Consider the following 10,810-nt stretch of genomic DNA (forward strand, 5'->3'; position numbering starts at 1 on the left):
GGAGGCAATATGAAAATATGCTGGTATGAATTATTTTCTGACCCTATTTCTAGTACCTTTAGAAATTTAATGTTTTACACATTACATATCTTTTGTCATTTCCTTCATTTGTTTGTTGGAACCAAAGGTTACCTGCCTCTCAGTCTTTAATGCCAGCATATGATGATGATGATGATGATGATGATGATGATGATGATGATGATGATGATGATAATAATAATAATATTCTGCAATCTCAAGAGTGTGTGTAAGGTCCTCAACGTGTCTAGTCTATGATATTGAAAGTAATACTCTAAGCACAAGGCTGCTTTGGGAGATAGTGGGTTCTCCCTCATTGTAAATTTTCACCCCAAAAGTGGCTGACCACTTGCTTGGCATGGTATGGGTATGGTTGTATTCATGTATGGGTAGGACTAGATGGCTACCAAAGTCCTTCCTTGCTCTGAGAGTCTATGATTGGTGGGAGAAGCATCTCACAAAGAAAACAGGAACATAGAAGCCAATGGTGAGATGGACAAGCTTTGGACAGATGTATTCTTGTAGCACATTTTTCTGTTCGCTTGTATCCACTCCCCCATAGTCCCCTCCTTCTTTTCCCTGCCCCAGATCTGCTTCTCCTCTATTGGAGTTGGCGTGTTTAGACTGTTGCTTGGCCCAACTGTCTCCAAAGAGACCTGTTTGGGTGCTGGCTATTTCAAGTCTCTGGCTACAGCTGCCAGGCCATTCAGCCTTGCCTTCTTGTTCACAGTTTGGCAAGACTAGCACATGATCCTCTTTGGGTCATTTCTCCTATTTCATATCCTAGGTACTGTGTTCAGAAAGATTGTGCTGTTCTCATAGAAACCTCTGCCTCAGGGGCAGTTAGATGTCACAATGGATAGAACCCTGATCCTGAAATCAGGAGGACCTGAGTTCAAATGCTCAGATACTTTACACTTAATAGCTCTGTGACCTAGGCAAGTCACTTAACTCCAGTTGCCTCCATAATGACAATAAAAAACTTGAGGCAGCCAACTATCATAGTTTCAACCATAATTTATGAATCATCTAGCCTGGAATAATTCTTATATGAATTTGCATACATTAGTACATGGTTTAAACAAAGGCTGTTGAAAGCCATGAAGTAAGGAGGACCTGAGTTCAAATCTAGCCTCAGATACTTAATACTTACTAGCTGTGTGATCGCAGGCAAGTCGCTTAACTTCAGTTGCCTTGCCAAAAAAAAGAAAGAAAAGAAACCAGGTACCTCTTTCTGAGGGAACAGAATTTATTTAAAAGGAAGGCTTCTATCTCTACTTGCTTAACTAAGGCACTAAGTTTCTCCAAGAAGGCATCAGAGTCTGAGAAACTGGGTTCCAATTCTGCTTCTTACTAACTTTGGCACTTGGGGCAAGTCACATTACCTTCCTGGGCTTTGATTTCCTTCTCTATAAAATAGGGATAATAATGCTCATGCTCTTCAATTTCACACCCAGCACTGTGCTTGGCACATAGTGATCAATACTTGTTGACTGATGGGCAAGAATTACTTAGATTTATACAACATTCTAAAGTTTGTAAAAACATTTTACATTTGAATACCTGGAGCAGAGGTCCTCAAACTTTAAATAGGGGGCCAGTTCACTGTCCCTCAGAGTGTTGGAGGGCCGGACTATAGTAAAAACAAAACTTTGTTTTGTGGGCCTTTAAATAAAGAAACTTCATTGCCCTGGGTGAGGGGGATAAACGTCCTCAGCTGTTGCATCTGGCCCGCTGCCTGATTTGAGGACCCCTGACCTGGAGGCTCAGAGTGCTTTGTTCCTGGTCACATGGCTAGCAAGGACAAAGGGATTCAGACCCGGGCCTCTTAAGCTACAAGTGTAACGCTCCTTCCACTTTCCCTCCATTCTCCCATCTACCCTAAATTTGTACCTTTGGAGCCATCCTAGGTTGTTTCCTCTCCCTTTACTCATAGCTAATAGGTTTCCATATTCTGCCAATTTGGACCTATGAAATTTTCCCCTGAACTCAGCAGGCCATGGACTGCCTTTATGAATTCCCCATGCCAATGGCAATTAATTTCTTATCATTAGAGTAGGCATCTTAAGGACCTTTCCTTTGGTAGACTGACTTCAATGACTATTTTTATTTTAAAGTAAGAAAATAGGATTGCTTAAAATGTGTCCTATAATACACACTCTATTCCCCTTTTTAGTCTGAATTAATGATGTTGGACTGTGTTTGAAAAAGAAGGGGGTTGGCATCTTCATTCATTCACCAAACATTTAAGTGACTTTTATGTGTGAAGCCTCTGCTGAATTAGGAGGAAGGTACAAAGATGAGTAAGACACGGTTTCTCCCTAAGATACTTCAAGTCTAATTGGAATGGTTACAGTTAGTCTGCTGCTACAATGACAGATCTGGGATCTTATTGATTGATGAGTCACTTCCAAGAATAATAATGGCTCATTTATGATTCATGCTTTCCCAACCTTTTTTCTGTAACCTTCCATAAATTTACCACATACAGCAGCACTTCAGTGCAAGATCAGAGATGTACACAGACAAAAAATATAAGAATAAGCATCTAAGAGAATTAAAAAGTGCTATGAGAACAGATGAGGAAGTTAATCATAGGATTATATATTTATTTAGAATTTTAATATTTTGAGATTCTAAAGCTTACTAACATCAAATAAGCCTTTTCACATACACAGTACAACAGCAAAAGAGGATTATACGTGAAATTGAGAATTTATATTGTTAATCATAGGATTTAAAGTGGCAAAGGACTTTCCAGATCATCTAATTCAACACCTTCATTCGACAAATGAAGAAACTGAAATGCAGAGAAGGTAAGTGATATCTTAGGTCACATGGCTGAGAAATGTCAGAACTAGAATTGAATGCCAGGTCTTCCAACTTTTAATTGATTTAAAATCAATTGAAATGTGTGTTTTGTCATGAGGTAGTTCATTAGGTCACAGCCAGTAAGATGAAAACTGAGGATGACTCTTTTTCTAACTACTTTGCTCTCTTTCTGAAGCAAATTTTCTTTTAAGGGGTGAAGGAGAAGATGAGTTTCATTTTAGTATTCATGAGATGATACAGCCTGACACCAATAACCTGTCTAATGAAACTGCATCCCATTTAATTGGAGATGTACCTATGGTTGGCACTGGCATGCCTTTGTCCCAGCTCCATACCAGGCCAATGATTCCCTTTAGTGGATCTGAAGCCACTTGTCTAAGCTTGGAGGAATATGTTCTAATGAAAATCATGGCTGAACAGATTGAGACTGGTCCTTGAAGAAGCCCTTTACTATCTTTCCCACATGGTGTTCTATCCTTTTGGATGTAAAATATTTAAATAGGCATGATTAATTCTCATCTTTAGATCAGTTAGGCTGTTGGTGCTCTGCCAACATGTTGAAGATCCTTTGAAAAGGCTTGGAACTGTCTCAAACACTAAGCCTATTCTCAATGAATCATTGGCCAAACCTCTCTTCCTATGCTTCCAAGTGTGATGATATACTTACTTACAAAGTGGGGACTGGACTAACTTAAGCTTCCTTAAAACACAGAGAAAATAAGATTTATTTCCTTGCTGAGACTCGGGTATAAAGTCTCTCAAGAAATTGCTAATATAGAAAACCTCTTTGGATATATGTTCCTTCTTCCCAGAAGGAAGAACTTTGTCTAATAACAGAGATTGATTGTGGATACTGTGGACAGGTCCAATTTAACTCAATTCATCACTTATTTATAGTGTCCCTGGAGAGAGGTTGCTTTCTGGAAGTACCAAAAGCATGATGGCCATTATGGGTGCTTTCCTACTGTGGCTATAACTTAAAGGAGTTAAAGTTGTTTGTGAATCTTCTCCTTTGGAGTCGGGAAGGAAACCCAAATGAGAGATAAATTTAAAGTGAAAAAAGTATATGGAAAATTCAGGGTTCTTAATTTGGGAGAAAAAAGAACTCTCCTAGGCAGTATGACAGTGGGAATCTGATATTTTGATGAACTCCCATGATGATAGTGATGAGCTCACTATGTGCCCATTTATAAGGTGCCTTTCCTTCCCCATGCCATCCTCAGTTTTTATCTTATTGACTGTGCCCTAATGAACTATCTCAGGAAGATCCTGAAGGAGGATGGTTATAGCTTCAATTTTGCAGCTCAGAGAACATTGTGTGTGACATCAAGGAGAAGATGTGTCATGCTTGCCTAGACTTTGAGCAGGAGATGGTCAATGTTGCATTTAGCTCTTCTCTGGAGAAGATCTACGAGCTCCCTGATGTTCAGATTATTACCAGTGACAATAAAAGATTTGGGTAACCAGAGGTTCTCTTTTAACTATCTTTCTTAAAAATGGAGTCTTGTGGTATCCATTAAACTACCTTCAACTCAATCGTGAAGAGTGATGTTGACATCTGTAAGATCGGTAAGCCATATTTTCTTGTGGTACTATCAAGTAATCAGACATTGCTCACAGGATACTGAAGAACATCACGGGCCTGACCTTTAGCATCATGAAAATAAAGATTGCGTCCTATTTCAAAGCAAGTCCTATGTCTGGATTGGAAACTACATTCTGGCTCCCTGTCCACCTTCCAGTAAATGTGGCCCAGTAAGAAACAATAAATAAAACCATAGACCATTTTTCTTCATAAACATTGATGCTAAAATTTTAAATGAAATACTAGCAAGGAGATTGCAGCAATATGTCACAAAGATCACACAGTGTGACCAAAGTGAGAAAATTAGGAATACAGGGTTGGTTCAATATTGGGAAAACTATCAGTACGAATGAGCATATCAATAATAAAAACAACTAAAAAAAACTGTCACATAGGAAGTGACAGAGACAGTGTTTCAACCCGCCTACTTTGGTTTTAAATGCAGCATTATTCTCACTGTACTGCACTGCCTCTAAAGTCTGATGTATCAGGGTGTAAAGAGTGGAGTCAGTAGACTTGCTGTTATCAGCACTTCTACTTCCCGTACCCTCATTTCCTCATTTGTAAAATATCATAGTAATACTTGCTTTACCTAGGTTTTTAACCTAGGGTTGTGGGGAAAGTGGTTCAGAAAAGTACTAAAGGAATATCAGTGTTGTTACTATTAACAATTTGAATAATTTATTTTTATATTTTTAAAAATTCTGAATTTAATGAATGCCAAAAAAAACCCATTTCCTCATATAACATTAAAATAGAAGAAGAGAATTATATGTGAAACTCTAAATTTCTATGGAATTAATTTTTTGTGGAGAAAGGGGCAATAGCTTTTCTATTGTACCCAGGCTGTAATTATACTGGCCACTTGTAGTTCCTATTTGCATGGAGACACTATTTTGTTCCATTCCTTACTGGATTCAATTCACCCCTTCTTAGGCAGTCTATTATTCCCCTACTCTTTGGGGCTTACCATATTGGTAATTAGTCTCAGAGTACACATAAGGGAGTAAGGTAAGAAGGCTCCAGGTTTTGGAGGGATCCTCTTTGGGATTTTAATTATGCTGTGATTGCAATACTCCATGGCTGTTGATATGAAAAACATGAATATTTTAGAGAGGAGTTGGGAACCATTAAAAACTTTTCAAGTTTCTCTGGTGTGATTCAGTCTCTTTGCCTCTTCCTATTCAATTCTTAGTCCTATTCACTTTTCATTTATTATATTATGCTGTATAATGAATGCATATATACCTACACATACACACATATACATATATACATGTACAGGGTATCCCTAAACTTTTAGTACCATTTTATTTCTTAAGAACTTAAAATATTTGATAATTTATTTACAATTCTTTTATATTATTTTAGTATTGTGAGTTTTGAATAATACATTTAAAACTTTATTTTATCAAAACAGGGCATGCCTTGTGTGTGTAACAATTTCTGGATTGACATTTTCTTGCATTTGATAGGGAAGATCTTTTTGCTTGGTCACTTCAGCCACTTGATGTATATCATTTGACTATTACTATGGAATTACATCAAAACTGTTGTGTCTGTATCAGGATATTGTTCTTTGGATGATCTTAAGATGCCTACTATTATGAATGTAATTCTTTCAGTCACTGAGTACCAGTTGATGCAAGTTCAAAACTTGACTAAAATGGTATATAGCACAAGATGGGATTATGTTGAATTTTAATAAAAACATCAATATTTTAAAATGTTAATTAACTTTCACATTTTTAGTAGCTATTATGTTTCTGAAGTTATTAAAGGTTAAAACTACACTTTTGGGACATGTTGCATAAACACACAAATACACGCACACTGATGGATGATCTTTATAGGTTGGCCATCCAACTGCACAGCATAGCCTTGATAAGGGACATTCTTCATCCTCTTGGTTTTTCCTTTGGGAATGGTAAGGTCAAATTCTTTTGGGTACTTGAAAATCTCTTCCAGAGTTTCTGAAGAGTTATGATGCAACAGACAAAATGTCATTCTTGAAGAAGAGCAGAAGATCTCATCAATTGTAGAAGATTTTTCTTCATCTTGGAACCTGTGCTGGATCCTGGCACCTGGCAATGGTGAGTACCTTTGGAAAGCATATATCTATTTTATTATTTCCCTGTTATTTGTCATCTGAGAGTTGTTGAACAAGGTGATCTTTGTTGATATACCTTTCAAACAATCTTGCCTACCTTTGATAAATACTTGTTTGAAGGAGATTCTTTCAGGCACTTTTTTGCTCTCAAATCAAATGCTCTTTCATATTACACAAACAATAAATGCAGTGGGATCTTATATTCTCTTTCTGTTTCAGTCCATAGTATGATGGTAACAATTTGGTCACCGTGGAATCTTTGTTTCAAAAGTCTGCTTATTCCTTACAAATACCTTTGTTGAAGGTACTCCCAATGCATCTAAAGATGATGTTCATAAAAATATTATATAAATGGGAGGAGAGACATTTGGCTTGGTGTCAATCTTCCTTTTCATATATATTGTAGTGGTATGAGCAGCTTAGTGATTTTTATGCCACAATTTCAAATAATTTTCCACAATGTCACAACAATTCAGAGATCCACGAATGGTGTATTAATATATAAAAATTAATAATTTTCATAGCCATATTATTCTAGATGTAAGTCTGACAATAATAACAACAATAATAACTATAATTTATTTACTATGTTCTGGATACTGTGCTAAGCACTTTACATTTATTATCTCATTTGATCCAGGACAAAATGTAGTAGGTCTCTCAGTAGTATATAATAAAGCAGGACAAGGACAAGGTATGATGGGACTCTAACTTCCCTAGTCCTTGACACAATACCTCTCTTATTTGCAGCCCAAGACATCACTGGCTCTGACTGAGCCTTCTTATTCTACAGAGGAAGAAACTGAGGCCCAAAGAGAGGTTTCATGATTTGCCTCAGGTCACTCACATAGTAAGTGCTGGGAAGCAAGTCAAGGCCTTGACTCTAAATCCAGTTCCTTTCTGCTCCTCCAGATTGCCTTTCATTGGAAAGCTCCACTTTCTCCTTCCATTCACCATGGTCTTTATTCCTAGTCCAATTTGGCAGAGCTGACAAGGTTCATCCTCTATTCCAGTACTTCTGTCACAATATTTGTTTCCCAAAGGCCTGATTTAATCCTGCCTAATGAATGTGCTTTGTTGTTAATGCTTAGAAAATGGGCTATTGAGGTCCTGGTTAATTAGGGCCTAGTTTGGGATCTAAAAGAGGAGAGTAATAGTGAAGAAATAAATAGTTCATGCTTAGGGAGAAAGAGGAAGGAAGATGCAGGAGGGAAAGCAAATGTTTGCCTTGGGAGAATTGATCCAGGTCATTGTTCCCATTGGTTTCCTTGTCTAATCAAAGGTGATTTGGTCCTTCTTCATTGGGTTCTGGGCTCAAAGCCTTTCATTTTATAGAGGAGGAGGCAGAGGCCTGGATAGAATACTGAATTTATCTAAGGTCACACAGTGAATCTTGGGGATTAGAACCCTTGATCTACTGACTTAACCAACCAATCACCAAGATTTTATTAAGTATTTTCTATTCTGTCTTAGAAATATAAGCTCCTTGAGGGAAAGGATGGCTTTTGATTTTTCTTTGTATTCCAAGTGCCCAGAAGAGGCACTAATTTATATAGAGTAGGTACTTAATAAATTACTTGTTTACTCATTGGTATATGGTAGCCCTGTGTTAAGTATTGGGGATGCAGAGACAAATAAAGCAACCCCTTTTCTAATTCTATGAAAGAATGTAGCATGTAAACATATGACGTTTACAAATTATATACAAAGAAAATACAAGATTATGGGGGCCTACCAGCAAACCTCTTAAGTGTCTTTGCCAGGACCCTAAATGGGATCTTTCAAACATGCCTGAAACAATGGAAAAACAAAAAGCATCTCAGGGAAGGTCTCATGAAGATGAGACAAACGCACATTCCAGGTGTGCACAACAGTCTTGACATATCAGAAACTATGAACTCACTTTGGTGATTGCATAAATTATATGAATAGAAGTAATGTATAATAAGTTTGGAACGCTAAAGTGTAGTCAGGTCGTGAAGAGGAATAACACTTTTTGGGTGGTTGGATCAGAGAGGAGAGAGACTTGAGGGAGGAGGCTATTGCCTCTGCCCATTATCCCAGAGCAATCTGCTCATAGAATCATAGCAAGCCAGGAATGGAAAGGATTTTTAAAGCCTCTGGGATAAACCACACATATGGAGAATTACCTCTATGATATTCCTAACAAGTAATCATCCTGGCTTTCTGACCTTCCAGTAATCTGTCCCCCTCCAGGTATCTGACTGTTTTTCACAAGCTACCTTTGTCCTAGTCAGCCTGGTCCCCTCACTGCCCCTGCCTTCCTTTTGACAGCTCTTCCCCCTGGCTTTTAGGATGGAATTGCAAGTTTCTGACCTTCTGCTATTACATAATTATGCTATCTTAAAGCTTCCTTGTCAAGTCCCCTTACTTCTGGTTCCCTTTACTAATTTGACAAGCCAATTCATATTAAAGTGACAATGGCTGGTAATGATTATGATGTGTTTAAATTGATTGCCTTCAGTCAACTTTGTGAACAATGTGGAGAGATAGTTTGGGGACAAAAATGTCTTTTATAATTGTGTAGCATATTATGGGCAACTACCTACTTTGCCTATGGAACGGCCTACAGCTGCCTATAGAGCTTTGTCTTTATTTAATTTGGTCTTAATTCTCCTTCCCTATTCACCCTTCATATGGAGACTATGTAGAGCAATCCTAACTATTGGGATTGTAACTCTGAGAGAGCTTTCTACAGTGAAGAGCAGAATGGGATGGATGGTGGTGGGATATAATTAAAATGGAATTTGAATGCTGGAAATATTGTCACCTTTATTTGGCTTGGAAGCAGATTTCTCACTGACTTTAAAATGTTTATCCACTTGACAGATTTTGTGGCTTTGCATAGAGAATACTGTCTTACCTGGTAGCCAAATGGTTAGATAAGAAATGGGCTGTTGTAAGAGTCTTGTGTACATCGATAAATTCACTCAAGAATCATGGGGATGAATTTCTTTTCATACTTTTTAACCTTGTTTTTAGAAAAAAACATGTGAGAGTATTAAGTGTCAAGTCCTACATAGTACCTTAAGTTCTAAGGTCCTTCTCAGTTTTGCAGTTCTCTGTTCTAAGATGCCTCTTATCTCTGGGATTTCATGGTCCCCTGAGGAGAGAGGTAAAAGAGAAGGAACAGCATAAAAGAAAGTGAGGGATAAAACAAAGGAAAGATATCACTGGGGGAGGAGAAGAGAGAGAGAAGGAAGGGACCATTGAGAGGGGAAAAAAGAGTAAATATAATGGGAGGAAGGGGACCACTGGGGATGGGCAATTGGTGTTATGGAGCATATGGCCCTGCCCCAGATGCATATGTTTGTATTATCTCAGATAAACCTTTTATCCTCGCTCAGGCTTAATTTTCTCCAGTATAAAATGATGGAGTTTGACAACCTCTCAGATCCTTTCCAACTCTCTAATGCTATGAGTTACAGAAAAAGAAGGAAAAGCCTTCTGTTGAGAATGAGGTTGGAAAAAGGAAACAGAGTTAAAGGGTTAAAGGCCCTTGAGAAGGAAAGAGAGACTCAGGGAAAGGAATGCTGGGAATAAGGGATAGTGATGAATAAGGAGTGAGGCGGCTAGGGCTCCATGTGGAAAGAGAACTTACTATACTTGAAATCATGATGATCTGATTCAAATCTTGATTCACAAACTAACTGACTTTGTTACCTTGAGTAACTCACTGAAACTCTTTCCACCTTAGTTATTTTCATTCTAAAATAATGAGGTTGGGCTCATTGACCTTTAAGGTCTCTTCAGGCTCCAAATCTATGATTCTATGTTATGATATGGACAAAAGACAATACCACTTGGTCTGGGTGAAGGGAGAAGAACTAAAATAGAGGAAAAATGAAAAAGGTTAAAGAGACAAAAGAGATAGGAGACAGAGGGAGAGAGATAGTCATGTACACAGAGAACAAGAAGTAGGGAGAGAAAGGAAAACAGAAAGAGGGAAAGAGAGAATACACTCATGAAAAGACTGCTTGGTTGAATTGATTTTCAGACCGCTTTTTTTTTAAATCAAGCCAGCTTATCATGTTAAAATTATATTAAAAGTATTTTCAAAGAAACAACTTTTGGGTTTATCTATGACTTAGTTTTTGTCCTATAGCGTATCTTTTTTTTGTTCTCTAACAATTTCTAATGTGGTGCTTATTTTATAAGTGTATATTTGTTAGCTTTCTGATTTAAAAAAATGAATGTTTATATCATCAATTCTTTCTTTTTTATTTTGTTAATGTATATTTTAG

General features: G+C 37.5%; 1 long non-coding RNA gene across 1 annotated transcript in view; it reads left to right on the forward strand.

Annotated features, from left to right (window-relative positions):
- LOC116420220 overlaps positions 1-10,810 on the forward strand; it is a 61,735-nt gene that overhangs the window by 12,246 nt on the left and 38,679 nt on the right. Inside the window, exons 3-5 of the long non-coding RNA XR_004230506.1 lie at positions 2,753-2,834; positions 6,404-6,528; positions 7,296-7,395. This is a non-coding gene — a long non-coding RNA (uncharacterized LOC116420220). The remainder of the gene's footprint in view (positions 1-2,752; positions 2,835-6,403; positions 6,529-7,295; positions 7,396-10,810) is intronic.

The sequence above is a fragment of the Sarcophilus harrisii genome, chromosome X (assembly GCF_902635505.1).
Source record: "Sarcophilus harrisii chromosome X, mSarHar1.11, whole genome shotgun sequence".
In the NCBI taxonomy this organism is placed as follows: Eukaryota; Metazoa; Chordata; class Mammalia; order Dasyuromorphia; family Dasyuridae; genus Sarcophilus; species Sarcophilus harrisii.